A 15,939-nucleotide genomic window follows, 5' to 3' on the forward strand; every position below is an offset into this window, starting at 1 on the left:
CATGGTAGCTGGACAGTGCCTCCTACATATCCAGCCCCAAGTGAGCCCTAAAGGCTTTTCCTGAATTATTAGCTCATTCCCACTTGGTTAATTGTTGAAAACAGAAATGGTGGACTACAGAAATCAGCATCCTGAGAAACAGAGTCTTTTGATACTTGCTTGTATGGATCTTGACAAATAAAGTCATACCAACTTGCAGCACATGTGAAATACATTCAAGAAAAGATTGAATGTAAGGACACAAAGTATATACTGAATTGGTAAGCTATTACTACATTAACCTTCACATGAAAGGAGAAAAACAAGCCCCAAAACTTCAGGCTCACAGGATTAATGAGTTGCTTCAGGGCAGAAAACAGCCACAAGCCTGTCACTGATGGTCACACTACTGTTTGACTTTCATAAATAATTAACAGGGTTACTACCTGTTGCCTTAATATTGCTAACATATTTATTGTTGAAGAGGGAAAAGCACAACTACATTTTTCTCCTGAAACAAGAGCACTTTCTAATGCTTTCTCCTACCATCAAGGCAACAAGCAATCAGATCATAATGATGACTCAGACACACTTTTTAGTATAGAGGCCACACTAACTTGGACCACTGTGTTCAATCCTGCATGAGAATTTCATTAACTCAGGACTGCAGAAAGTAGTAACCCCTTTTAGCTCAGCCATTTCCAGATTTACAGTCTCCTGGCAGCCTTTACACAGACATGAGTGGAATTTCTTCTGCTGTCTATTAGGATAAAAGCAGCAAACACAACCAAAGCTTTATTATGAAAAAAATTTCTGTTCTGTTCCGGCAGCAAATAATAAGTTCCTTAAAGGGCCAGAATCCATCCATGTTTGGCAATAGCCAACTTTCAAGTAGCAACTCTGCCTCTTCTCTAGATAATTAAGCTTTAATAAGTGGCATGTTTTCTTTAAAGTTTATTTTAAAAAAGGAGTGAAAAAAGAGCACACAGAGGTGTACAAAAGGGCTACGCTAGATTTAGACAGGATCTGAGCAAGGTTTTGTTTGCAAAGTGTCTATTTCAGCATATCCCTGAGAAAAAAAGTAAATCGGAGAAGCACATCAGAGTTCCTATACCTCCTCCTCCTGCTTGGGGTGCAGCAGCACCCCAAGCAGGGGTGATATTAAGCTGGAGCAGCAATACATCATCCATCCCTTTTTCTGGCCCAGCTATCTGAGCCACTGAGTCAAGTCTGTATCCACATCCCATCACTCCCTGTCCTCCCTAGACGTGCGCATGTGAAACCTGCTTTCTCCAGGTGCCTGGGTCCATAGGTAGGTAGCCCATGCAGAAACATGGGAGAAGAAAATCTTACTTTCTTGCCACCCAGTGGACAGAGTCCCTTGTCATTAACAGCAGAAAGAAGAGTTTATACCAATACACTTAAATCATGAGCCCAACATAAGCAACTATTTGACAAAGGCCTCTGAACTGTACTACATGGTGAGCCACACACAATTGCTTTTCCCTAAGTTACAGAAAGACAGAGAAGAAAGGCAAGGTTAGAAAACTGGGGTCAGCTCTACCTTTATGAGTCATTTAGCTACTTTAACCCGTTCTGGGATAAATCTGCTCTCTGACATGCATGTCACACTCTAACTTTGCTTGTTAAGTGTGAGGTGTTAAGACTCTAAAAGATAAAACAAACCACAAGGAGATACACCAGAGCCTTTACGTGCATCTCTCTTCCAGAGATGTCTTCAGACTTTTCCAGGGTATTCTTTTTTTTTTTAAGGAGGCGCTGCCAGTCATACTGAAAAGGAAAACACAAAACCAAAAAGTTTTCCTCAGCTATTCCTAAAGGTACAAGCCAACAAACCTCTTCATCGCTCACTGAGTTTTTTTTTTTCCCCAAACCACACAGTCTTTGACAGAGTCTAACACAGATTTCCCACAGGTCAGCCTCTCCCGGTCACTACTGCTGGAGAAGCCAGCTTCTCTTAGATAGCAATTCTCTCTCTTCCAACTCATATTGCAGACTCAGACTTGTGTGTCTTTTAATAACCTCCAGAATCCTAACTATCTTGATGATCTTAGCCCATGTTATTAGAATACTCAAAAGAATTACTAGGCAAGACATTCTGGCAAAAAAATCACTGTTTTCATAGCAAACAACAGCTGGGTCATGCTGTTATTCTGTGGTGTTTTACTATTGCATTTTGGAAGGATTTATGCACTTCTGTAACCAAGAAATGGATCTGAAGAAACTCAGTCCACCGGGAGCAAAACTAGCTGCAAAGATGGTGTTCTCACATTAGTCATTTCCATATGCATTCCTAGCAGCTTCAGTTGCCCAATACTGTGTCATCCCACATAAGACAAACAAGCTAAATTTACTCTTACTTGTCATCTACACAGAGCTTTAAAAGAACAAACTAAAGTACTGAGTGGACTCTAAAGGGACATCTTGATGAAATACAGTACAGCAAGAGTTACTACATAAGAACCCCGTATGTCCCTGGCAGAGGCAAAATATATACTACTTACCAGCCAGTCCCTGCAAGTATCCAAATTGCTCAAAGTACAGCCGAGACTACTTTTCTTTATAATTTTCATTCCAGAGGACTATCAGCCGGATTTTTCCCCTGCAGTTGATGAATTTGTTTTTTTTTTTCTTCATTTTTCTCATTGCAAGGTACCTGGTTTTAATGGCTTGGTTATTTAGCATATTTTTAGAAAGATTTTAGAAAGACCAAAGCAGTTCAGCATCCAAACCTAGGCAGATGTAGGCAACTTCAGTCCATATCTTTGAAAATTTCTGGATATTATAGAGTCACACTTGGTTTATGATAGATAGGAAAGAAAACTAATTTCATGTTGCCATACAGATTTTTATGTTTTCAATAATTTTCTCATGAGAGACATACTCAGGTTAAACTGCTGAACTCTAGAACACCAACAAAAGAGGAATCTTTTCTTTTGGTGAAAGGATATGTCTCAGTGCTTTCATAATATCACATTTCAATATTAAGTTTGTATGATGCAGATGTAAAACACACAAACAAGAACCAGCCCCCACAAGCTGTAGGAGGATTCATTTCCTCATGTTCCTGACCTCTAATTCACATAAACTCATCTTGATAAGGCAGCTTTTCTGCTTCCAATTACTGTGTTTTCTCAGATAAGGACTGTCCTGGTACATATACTCTGGGGTATTGAGCGAGGTCCTGCTTTTTATCCAGTTTTACAGTTTGAGGTAAGTGGGGCTCAGAAAGGTCAGATGAGTGGCCCGAGGTCACAAAATGAATCATTCCTTCAGGCACCACCAGATAACCCGATCCTTGTTCCTTTGCTTTCAATGCCACATTACCCAGCCAACTTCAAAGCATTTTTAACAATCTCATATGTATCTTTCTTATAAAACTCAATAGAAAAGAGCTACTTCTAATCAGAACTTAGGGACTCGGTTCTACAATGCTGTCGAGCACTTTTCAGAATTATGGTTTACCTATGAATATTATCCTTCCCTTCAAAGCTTCTCCTCTACACGAAATAAGCGTTTGCTCTTTCCTTGCATGCATCTATCAGAACGTTTGCAAACCACAAGTCAGGCGTCCCAAACTGCAGACACTGTACAGAACAATCACATCTTGAGGCTTTCTGCATAGCCTCTTGTGTTTCACGCAACAGTGGAAGCTCAGACTACATTTCCGAGCCTCTTTAATACATACTCTTATTTCCAAAGAATGCTACAATTTCCACATATTCATTTTGGGACTTTACAGCGGGTACCTAAAATAAAATGCTATACATTTTGAGACCAGTAAAAAAGTACTGGGAGTTGCAATGGGAAAGCAGATCCGTCAGGCTCCCAGTGAGGGTCATGTGGTGGACAAAAGCATGAAGAGCTTCTCTTTTTCAAAGTTCAGTTCAAAGGACCATCATGACGACAGAATCTGAACCTAATGTACCCACACTCCTACCTGCCTCCGACCCTTGAACAAAGGGAAGGAAACTGGCAGCAGTGAGAAAACCTTGGCAAAAGTTACTAATTCTTCAACTATATTGTTAGCTGGCGTTATGAATCTCACACTGGGAATAAGACTGCCCTGAAAAGCATCATCTCCAGTGCTTTCTCCTCAAAAATATAAGCTAGCTACTCAGAGCTGACACATAACACTAAATCAGCTCTAGTGAACGTTGTGCTGGGGAAAAGGCATGAAGTCATGGTTAGTGTTTGCTATTACAGACAAAGAGTAAAATATGCAGAGAATAGCATTTCCTTATCCATTGGAGACAAAAGTCAGTCCCATATGATAGACTCTAACACTGTATTGGAACTGTCAATGGAAACCTGCTGGAAGGGTGCAGTCAAAGGGTGGTCTTTACCATGGCATTTCTTTGCCTCTTAGAGAATACTGTAAGAATAGCACTTCTAAACCAAATATGCTCCCTGTGAAACGGAGCTGCTGCTTATAGAATATTTTAATATCTCTGCTCTCCATTATCACCACTGTTCCTCAAATGTTTACTTCTTCCTATGTAATTTGAGGGCGTGAGGGTTTTTTGGGGAGAAGCTGTACAATCCTTAGAATGGCTGCAGTTGCATGTACTGAACTCTCTCTTTTTTTCAATTTTCCCCTCATACAGTTTTCTCTGTGTTTTACTACTCTGGCTTTGGGCGTCTGTGGTGGGAATCAAGCCTTTATTCTTGGTCTTATTTAAGAATAATTTTCCCTTGTTATTGCCAAGAACTGAAGACGACTTAAACAGATGGATGTCCCTATTCCCATTGTAGGGAGGTAAGCATAACCTTCCTGACACAGACATAGCAYGCAAGCCACTTTCTAGCACCTTTTGATCCATTGCTGCACACGTTTCTTTCTTTCTTTCTTAAGTTTTAAAAGCTTCTTTTGAACTATAAAGTCTGGGTTTTCCTTTACTCATATGCATTTCAAGGCAAATACAATAAGGCTGACACAGCAAAAAGCAGAGATTTTACATTTATTTATAATTTTCTTAATTATCTGGTGGCCCAGATAGGGCACTTTTTCCAAGCTCTGCACACATCTGGTCCTCAACCTCATTTATCTCTGTAGATGAGCAAGTGCAGCAGCTTCAAGGCTGTCCATTTCACTAACATGCTTTCTTGAAGGAACCTGGAATATAATTTCAATACGTCTTATTACCCATAATAATTCTGTTTAAAATGAGGGATAATAATTTTAACAAACATAGTCCTATTCCTAGCTTTGCCACAGATCTCTTGTGTGATTATAGGTAGATCACATTCTCCTGGTGTTAACTACTTACAAATACTTTTCAGCTCTTCTGTCTAACGTGTTATGATTCACACAAGTGCTTCCCACTGATGAACTCAATTTTTAATGTATAGTAATTATTAAATCAATTTTGAAAAGCCAAGGTTGGATGGTGAATATGCCAGGAAATGCCCAGCTACCTCATGGCCTACTGAAGTTCTGGACACAGTGATAATTGTTATTGGATGAGAGGCAATGGACACAAGTTGGAGCAAGGGAAATTCCAATTAGATACTAGGGAAAAAAATTCACAACAAGGATAGTCAAACTGTGGAACAGGGGCCTGGAAACATTGTGGAATTTCTCTCCTTGGAAATATTCAAGTCCTGACCGCTCTAAGTTACTGTGTTTTGATTCCATGAAATGCTGAGTTATTAAGGCCGACCGGAGAGGTGCACAAGAGGAACTGAGAAACATCTTAGAAGACAGGATCTAGTCTACAGTCTACACAGCCACCTCAATTTTTCTCCATTCATGTCACAAAATTTGGGTGTTCATATAAGGGGAGAAGTGGGTTATTTTTACTGTTTTTGAAGCTAAGTCTAAAAAAATTGCAAGCATGAAGACACTGGCATTTATCACTGAACTCTGGCAAAAAAGTGCTAAAGTGCACTCCCCAGCACATCAGTGGAAGTACACAAAGTCTGCTTCTACAGATCTGATTTGGAACGGGAGCAAACATCTCACAAAGCAAAGTCCATACACAATTGGTGCAGTCCCCCTATGTGCCTCTGAGGACAGATTTCATTAAAAAAAAAAAAAAAAGAAAAAGAGAGAGAGAGAGAGAGAGAGAGAGGAAATATTAGAAAGACATTTTCTAAGTACAAGATGCATGTCAAATTCCATTTGAGAACAAGTGGGCCAAGCTCAACTGTGAACTCTGAGGGTAAATAAAACAGGTCTGCAGCCTAATCACAGGCTAGGCCTGCACCTCCACTCAAAAGCATATGGAGGACACATACCTTGGGCCATGTTTATTGGGATCATGCTGGATGGAAACCAAAGTACCAGTGGTACTATGAAGCCCAATGTAGAACCAAATATTATACCTAGCTTCTTGGGTATATTTTGCAGCAAGCACTTGGCTCCACAGTTGTATTGATATTGGTATCCAAGGAAGTGAGGTTAAATCTAGTTCAGGTTATGCCTAATCAGGCTGACAGTACACTTCTCTCTGCAGTGCGAACACACCCACTTAAACCCTTGGAGAGGGATATAATTCCATTGCAGTCAAAGATATTACTCATCTACTTCCATTTCTAGAAGTGCTTAATGCTTTTTTCATTATATTTCCTCCCACTTCTCCTCCTCGTTAGATCCTTTCTCTTTTTTCCCATGTCCTGTGAATACATCCATCACCAATACTCATTTTCCTTTGTACCATGTTGTGCTGTTCCTGTTTAATAAAGTATACTGTTGACTACCTTTCCATTAAGTAAACTGTTAACTGAAAAAAGAAAAAAMMCCACCCAACAAATTAATGTTCAACAAAGAACTTGAATGTACTCTATTATAATTCAGTGTTAAAGAAAAAGATTTATTTATAAGCAAAAGCTCTAGAAGTTCTGGATAAAGAGAAATGATGTCTTCAGACAAGAACGTACATGGGATATCGTCACCAATACAATTTATATAAGAGTGCATATATTGTAATAGAACACGTTGCAAAATGTGCTGTACTAAGTCTACACAGAAATCAGTTCCATCTTTCCAGTAATTATGGTTGCACAGACTTGTGCAGTATCTAAACTAGCCTCCATCAGAACACAGGTCATGAGAAATTCTGCTGAGAAAGAGTTAAGACACCTACYGGCATGCCGACTACTTTAAGAAACATTCGTGCGCCTGGGGAAGTTCTGAGGGTCTCAGAAGCAGGCAATAGTCTTCCCATTCTTCTACCTTCTATTCCATGGTTTCATTCCCCGGCAACCAGGAGCAATTCCCAAATCATTTCTTCCTCCTACATGTTTCCCACCTGGGACAAAGACACTCAAACCCAGTGCCATGGCAACCACATCAGCCACACAAGCACTTCGGTTCTTTAGGGAAAATGAAAATTCTGAAAGGAAGCTGGGAGATAAAGGCTCCCATTCCCTGTTTCCCACTGTTAGGAAGTAATTACAAAAATACTTTAATCTGAAGTGCTCTCTGGCTGAATAGGTTGTCATTTTAAAAAAGTACTATGATGTGAAGAAGAAAAAACAGAAAAACTTTGAGTACATTAACATGCTGTGCGACATTCAAGCTAAAGGTTGGTTGTCATCATTATATTATATGTGAAGAAAGTGCATGGAAAAAAAATTATAAATGAATGAACGGAAGGAAAGATAAATCAAACTCTGTGTGATCAGCTCAAGTAGAATATGATCCAAAACCTGCCTCATCAGCTTGCTGACGTAAATCTGAGTCTTCTCACCGACTCCAATGGACTTGGACTCGGATCAGGCTTTTACTTTTCCGGGAAGAATTTGGATTTTATACACCATTTTGCATTTTATTTATTCCTGAGCCTGATTCAGAAGAACTTGCAAAGAAGGCCTCCTGGGTGCATATCTGATTCTAAACTCTGCAGTTCTTTGCCTGTTTCTATTGTTTCTTGAATGCTTTCAAGGAATAAGGTTAATGACCACAGATCTTGGTGATGTTTGTCAGTTTATTAACAAAGGAGAACACAGTCTTTTCACCCAGTCCAGACAGAATGATATCACTATCACACTTTCAAAACCTTCCAACTCAGGCTTGTCCAGAAAGCACTTCTTTGCGTTCCTAACTGAAAAGCTATTTTGGTATTAAAATCTTTAAGATTTATTTAAATAATGTTTTAACATGACAGCCTTATACCTTCTTTTCTTCTGTTTTTTTTTCAACTTTTTATGAATAGTTTGCTCTCCTTCTGTTCCCCAAACCCTTCCCCCATATGGATTTTTGTTGTTTTTTTTCTTTTTGCCCTTAAAAATAAGGACATTTTCTTAAACAGATACTATTTGGGAATAACACTCATGATGTGAACAGTGATCTTGAGCACCTACAGTATTTAACTAAAATGAGAAGCACAGATGTTCAGTGTCTTTAGGATCAAGACTTAAATTACTGGGAAAGTCGAGCTTATGAAATCTCATCCCAGAGCAATCTGATATGGAAAAACTGTTAGGAGACAATCATACATATTTACACCCATGGAGAACTCTAGAGATCATCCTGCTGTACGATAGGATTCCCAGACTATACCTAACAAGATGCTCATCCCAGATGTTTAAAAACAAGCTTCCCGTGTCTTTCAAAAAACTGTCTCGGAATCCGTAATCCCTCCTGCTGTCTCGGCCCAGCCTTCTTACTGAGCATCGGCACCCATCAACGCAGCAAGCAGAGCATTTTCAGCTCCCCAAATCAGTGAACCTAGAGAACAGTCAAATATTATAGCAGAGCACATATTTGGTGGCTGTTAAAGTTTAGAAGCCCTAACTACTTCAAAGTACTCTAAAACCAGCATGCTTATTTTCTTGAAGTCTGCTTTGCTTTGCACAACTATCAGGCATAGTTAGCAAGCAAAAAGGCTCCAGGAATGCCGGAAACCACCATCACACATTGAGTGGGAGCTCAAACTCTGAGTTGAGCTGCCTGCAGCAACTATCTCCACAAGTACGTGGCTTTTGGCCACCACCTCCTTGCTCCTTCAGGTACTGCACTGTTAGTTATAAAACAGATTCTCTACCTTTGTCTCAGCTGCATGCTCACATAATGCACAATGACAAACAGCTACATCCCCAGTCACTCAAATGCTGAACCATCAAATCTGATCTCCAGCCAGGTACAATAAAGTTGAAACCTGTTCTTGGAAATACTGAGGAAAGACTCTGAACACTTCTCTAAAAATCTCTCTCTGTCCTGGTGCAGTAAAGCAGTTTTCATGGGGAAGCACAGTCTGAGCGGAGCAGATATGCAGAGAACAATCAAGTTGTCATCGGAAAGAAAACACATTACCTATGCAAGAGCATGCTGCAAAGGGAGAGCAAAAACAACAGGAGAAGTTGGGGAGGAAGGACAAACAGGACACTGGAGGGAGGAGATGAGCACAGCAGCCCTGTGTTCTCCACTCCGACGTTTGTGTCCTGACCTGTCCTTTCCAGTGTGTGCGTCCATGACCTTTTTAGCTAGGCAAAGAGGGAGTGACTGAAGGTCTAATTGTCATTCTCTGCCATTTTCTTGATTCATCTCACTGGGATGCAGCTCAACTGTACTGAGGGACAAGGCACTGAACACCCGTAAGGCACTAGCAGCTGCYGGGGCCTGCTGGGGGTGTGGGTGGCAGAGCTGCACTTTCTGGCTCAGCCCAGTGCCCTGGCAGAACAGCATGGAGTTACCTCGGGGCACGAGAACCATCTCAATCCACCCAGCAGTGTTTCTGTCCTGCAAGTTGCTGCCCAACCACATATGCTTGTATTAGGTAGGAGATGCCAACTCATAGAGAACAGCTATTCATATGGCTTCTACAGTATTTCAAATATTTATATGCTATTTTCAGGAACAGTGTAGAACCTTGCATAAATCACTTCCATGATGCAATACCAGACATCTACAATGCTAAGAACTAAGGCTTAGGAAGAGCATGGCATTATTATAATTTCAACCTAACAATAACTTTGTTGGGTTAAACATGGCAACCCATTAGAGCTCAAAATAGGAGTTCCTTCTTTTTCTTACTGCCAGAGTAATTGATGGTCAGAGGCTGGTGGTTGTGGAAATAATACCTCCTCCGTCTGTTCATCTATCACCTTTTCTATAGCTGAAAAGATTCATTAAGATTGCTGGACTGTTAATCCCCACCATCAGTAAATGCATTTCTGGGATGTCTTTCTCCTCCAGCACCAGTCAAAGACAAGCTTGCCTCTTCAGCTAGAAATTTCTCTGAAATTCAAACATCCCCATGTTTCTCTATATTCCTGCTAAGCCTAATGACAGGATCCTCTGTGGTTTCAGCAGTCTGTCTCAACTAACTGGCACTCACTGTAAGCATGTACTTGCTAATTCATACTCTGCTATCAGGTTCCCGATGGTTGATTTCACCTCACTTCTGAGCAGAAATATGCATTTTAAATAATTTTCTCAAATTCAGACAAAGATCAGGACAGTGCATGTATTYTGCATGTGTTGTATGATAATCCTAGTTCCAGGCCATGATTACATTAAACATTAGGAGTAGACCAGTTTTCACATGGTCTTTCACATTTCTGTTTAACTCCTGTCTGATCCAGATCTTTGCAAGGAACAATAATCATGACTCTTATATTACCAGGAAAGAAATCCACTTGGCATTTATTGATGCTGTATTGCACCCTACTATATTTAAATGGTTCTCAGGAGCTGTGCCATTCCAGGGAATGCCTTAGCTACCAGTCTGCAGAAAAAGAAAAGCTTCACCTGTCCAAAAAAAGTAAGTCAAGCTCAGCACTTCTGTTCAGCAAACAGGCCCAGCGCAACAGAAACAGCAAGTACCAATTTTTAAACTGATCTTATCATTAACTAGTGGGAACATATTACTGCTGAAAGACCCTTCATTGCCTCACATTAGCAGAGAAAAGATCAGGTGCTGAGAAATACAGTAAAACAAAAACCTTTAAATTAGCATGTATATCACTGGTACAACACAATGAATCACTGCTGCCACCAACTTGTCAAAATATGGACAAATTATCCACATTTTCCTAATCTCACAGAGTGAGGGCAAAGGCAGATGGGCCATTTTATAAGCATAAAACAACAAAGGAACCTCGCCTGCCATACAGTAGATACACCTCACTCTTTACACCAGTGAGTGGAGACAYAGGTGGCTTCCCCAGTGCTCAACACTACATGAGTTCAAGAGGAACAGCTGAACAGAAATATTCACTCTTAGCACCTTAGGAGCTGCAAATCCCTAAGCTTCCTACATATGCCCTGGAGAACCACCAGATTCTGCAGCAGATGATTCAGAACAAAAGTCTAACAGATTCCTGCACTGAACTGCTGTTCCAGCCCAAACTGGATCCTCCCCACAGTGAAAATTCCTGTCTTGTCCACTTGTTCACTTTTACATTAAGTGTGAATATCATAAGCTGGAGAACAAGGAAAGAAGGTAAGAGACTGACCAAAAACTGGCAGTGAAACTCATCTACCAAAACAGGAAAAAAAAAAAAAAAAAAAGAACAGAATGCCTGGAATGCATTACCTTAAAAATGGTGTTTATAACTTAGAAAACTAACCAAACAAAAACAGCTCCCCAATACTGTTTTTGAAATATCTTCAAAACATTACTGTAGTAAGTGTAAATACGCTGTCCTAGCTATTGCAGGCATAAGGATAAGAGATGCCATCTGCCTAATATCATTAACTTTAGGTGAGTAAAGGGCATTTCAAAATGCTCAGCATGCAACTCTGACTCACCCCCCCTCAAGTGACTTGACCTCTTTAATTACACTGTCAATTATRGCAACTCAGAGCTGGACCAATCACTGACACTTTACCTAATAAATAAAATCTGCTTATAATGGATTTACCAAGGGGACTCTTCAAATTCATATGGGAAATCCAGGGAGAGCATTTCCATTAACTGTCGCCTTTTTATACCCCACTCTTTTCGATCATTGTGGTGCAAATAGGATCTCCTGCGTACAAATGGCCCCGAATATTCGGTAATGGCCGGAGCAGCTGAATTCTATGGACACTGCACACAGCCCCCATCGAAGGAGGCAGCTCCTACTCCCCCGGGAGGTGTGTATATCCCTTGAGCAGCCAGCCACGACTCCCCCACAGCTCTAGATATGGGGAGGACTGGGAGAGGGAGAGGACAGACCCAGGAGTAACTCAGTACATGGCATTAGCCAGCTGTATGCTCTCGAGATGGCTGCACTTTTCTGTGCAGCAGACTAACCCACAGGGGAAACAACACAATAGTAACTTCCCAGCAGAGCAGCTGCGATTCTTGTTGGCAATAGATTGTTTTACGCCTTCTCCTCCCMCTGCAAGGTGTCTAACGATTTGACGTGGAAAATGGAGCACCCTGCATTGCCACCTGCACCCCATGCTGCCTCAGTGTGACACTGGTCAGTCATCTTAAACACTACGCTGCTTCTGCTCTGTTTGCAAGTTCTGGCTGGATGTTTGTCAGAGGACAGGCACTCATGAGATAGCCAGCGAAGAAATAAGTATTTCAGAAGAAGTTTTCAAAAGCTAAAGACTTTGGATAACCCATCCTAATGGGATACCAAGAGCTGTCTGATCCCCCCCAGTTCAAAGGATATCTGTGCCATCTATTAGAGGCTCAGTCTTTGCTTTATGTTCCTAACTCCATAACTTGAGAGAAGATGAGTCGATAAAAAAAAAAAAGGCATGTGCTATCTTATCGCTTCACTCGTGTTTCTTTCTGAAGTGTTCACCTTTCTTCCCATCTTCTATGTAATTGCCTATTTTGAGAGGCTYTTCCTTGTGCTTAATGAAACAGGATGCGAGGAGGAAGTGTGCAAAGCCTTTCAGTGTGTGAAGATGGGGAAGTTCCCCAGCACTCCTAGCACAGACAGGCAGAGGGAAGGAAAACCAAGCCCTATCCATAAATGCTAAAAGGTTTGTAATCCTACAGCATTCATCAAATAAATGAGGCAGGAGTTCCCATCTAATATCCTGGGTGTTTCATGTAATGCACTTTTAAGGAAACACATCTCTACACAAAGCAAATGATGAAGAAAATACTGTAGTGCACACCATATGCCATCATTCCCTAAAGAGGCTATAAATAGCCATGGATACCATAAATAGGAATCAGCACAGGGTGCTGCTGCAGGGATAAGATGATATTGGTGCGAAAGTGGGAAGGCTCACACCCACAGTGTCTAATAGCTCGAGGCATTCTAACGTCTTCTGTAGAAACCCTTTCAGATCTACGGTTCCCACCTTTCTAAGAAAGCTCGTTTCAACTTTAATTTAATCTACTCCAAGTAACTTTCCAATACAGGAAAACAGGAGAGAGAAGTAGTTGTGTCATAAGCGTACGTCYATTTCTACAAGAAAACAGTACATGAACTAATAAAAGCTGCAYTATATTTTGATCACGGCTATCTTGATCACAATTTCCTCAACTTAGAATTCCTATTCTAATTCTATCTGATRAGCAGTTTGCAACAATGTCCAACAATTTCCCAAACATTATAAAATACTCCAGGAATACCAGATGTCCTGTCAGACTGAAAGCTTCCTTTGTATAGCTGGAGTTGGAAGCTTTTCAGACAATAATATCTGACAAAACTGTGCCTTCTTGTAGAGAGAACACAATGCAGTATATCCTATTTCATTATGGTGGAGGAATTTTACACAATGCTTCCCAGTTCTTATAACAACCTCACTAACAACAACAATTAAAAAAAAAAGTTATCTCAATGTCTAATTTGTTGAGTCATCTTACCTCATTACTAAAACCTTGGATTCTTGCAGCGCTGGCTAAAGATGTGGCTGACATTCTTAACCACTAACAGACTGTACTCCATATTTCTGCCTCTGGCCAGAGCATTGGGCATGCAGGGCTGAGGCAGAGAAGATCAGGAAAGATTTTAATGCATCTATATGTAACAGGCTGCTCAACCACTGCTAAGTGTTTCACAGTGTCATAATATCTGAACTCAAATGCATTTAAAAGCTCTGAACTGTCAAAAGTGAATTAGAGAGATTTCCTGTGAAAATGTGTAATGCTTCAGGCTCCATGGGCTTCAACAGCTTGTTTTTACCATGATATTGCTTGAATCTTAAAATGCAGCTTGAAGATGTAAGGATAAAGGAATTATAGCTGACTATTTTCCTGTGGCTACTCTCAGGCCAGGTAGAAGAGTGAACAACAGTACAGATAAGACTACAGACTACTTGGCAAGCGTAATAGGAACAGGCTTTGCCCAGCTGGGCATAGTCAGTAATTGGGTGTAGTCAATAATTATGAAAGGTGGCTAAAAGCAAAAGAATCATGCCAGCTGAAAAGAAACCAGGAAGGAAAACTAGCCAGCTAACTTTTTCTCATTAAATGACAGGAAAGACTTCCAGTTTTCACAACAGACTGGAAAGTGGTTTACATCACGGCAATGTGAAAAGATGACCTTTAGACACAACTGGAAGTTAAAGACCACTAGTAGTTCCGCACTGGAAGAAAAGTCTTCAAACACATTTTACRAAACCCTCTTGGGAGAACGTTCAAAATATCCAAAGTAGCAGATATACCTACAGCACTCTCACAAAAGCAAGACTATGCCTGGTCTCACAGGCATGCCATACTGTTAAAGTTATTATTGCCAGGATGACCAAGGGAGCTAATGTTCTTATGCTGGTGTTGTTCRGAAGTTCTCTGACCATTTTTAAGCTGAAAACAAGCCATGTAATAAGCAGCATATCTAGTACATTGAACTGTCTGATGGGGTGGTAACCAAGGGGAGTTTTTACATGTATAATATTCATTGAAAGGATGTTAGAAGTCTGCTGTAAAGACAGACTTCAATAAGACTTGCAGGTTTGTTCTAGCTCAGAGGCACAGATAGCGACATGCAGACCACATTTCCCAGATGTTCTTTATCAGCTCACAGAAAGGGAATTTATTAGCAAAACCAAAACTGTAGCAGGATCCAAATATATGAAAGCCAAAAAAATCCCACATGACATTGTTTACTCTATAGTGGCAATTTGTTAATGGTAGTTAAGAGTTTACCCAGGAAAAAAACTCTGCAAGGAATGGTCCGGTTTCTTACAGGAGAAGAGCCCTTTTAAAACATGGCAGCAATCTAGGAAGTATATATCACTTTCCTACAGTGGTAAGCTGGATGTTCTGCAGGACAGACCATACCTTTGCATCACTAGGACCTTTCAACTAGATATGGTTACACATGTGAATTAACAAACTTGTGGATATTCTTTCCCCTCTAGGGAATTTCAATTCAAAAAAATATCAACAAGTTAGCTGCAAATACAGTGGTGCAGAGAAATGGAAGAGGTTGGTGACCTGCGATCAGCACTGCCCAGCTCTCTAGAGCACCAGCCAGGCTTCAGAGCACTCCCAGAAACATTACACTACGTTCAGCTGCTTACTGTCAAATCTTGTACTCAACTGGCAGGCACAAATACCTCTCTCCCCCCATATCAACTTTAATTTAAAACAAAAAGCTGTACTTCTTTCAGAGTTGTATGGGATACAGCAAGTTGTCCCTTGAGAATCGTCTGTGAGCACATGAAGGATGCTAGAGGAAAGAGATGCTTAACTCACTGAAGCAGACAAATTTTCTGAAAGACTAATGAAAGCTTGAGCTACCTGAAATAGCTCTCAATTCCTACATATCTTTTCAGAGAAAGCAACTCCCAAACCATACCAAACAAGTTAAGTCCATGAGGATTGGCAATGAGGAAGTGCTTCCTCCTCTCTGTTTAAGTATTTGTATCTAATCCTAGTTCTTTATGTTCTAGTTCTTGAGAGGAATTCCTCTCAAACCCTTAAAAGGTGCAAGAACACGTGAACACAATGAAGTAAAAGAAAGCACAAACAGGCATTTGAGAAGTTGAGAGATGTCAAAAAGAAAACACCGAACAGTGAAGGGGTTGGAGCTGCTCTTTAATACGCAACACTACCTGTATCGTCAAAACTGTCCAAGCTCACTATGCAATGC

The 15,939-nt window shown here is 40.6% G+C and overlaps 1 protein-coding gene across 1 annotated transcript in view; it reads right to left on the bottom strand.

The window, feature by feature from the left end:
• Positions 1-15,939, bottom strand: part of ADAMTS3 (ADAM metallopeptidase with thrombospondin type 1 motif 3) — a 135,148-nt gene that overhangs the window by 74,045 nt on the left and 45,164 nt on the right. The window lies entirely within an intron of this gene.

The sequence above is a fragment of the Apteryx rowi genome, unplaced genomic scaffold (genome assembly GCF_003343035.1).
Source record: "Apteryx rowi isolate R43461 unplaced genomic scaffold, aptRow1 scaffold_85, whole genome shotgun sequence".
Classification (NCBI taxonomy): Eukaryota; Metazoa; Chordata; class Aves; order Apterygiformes; family Apterygidae; genus Apteryx; species Apteryx rowi.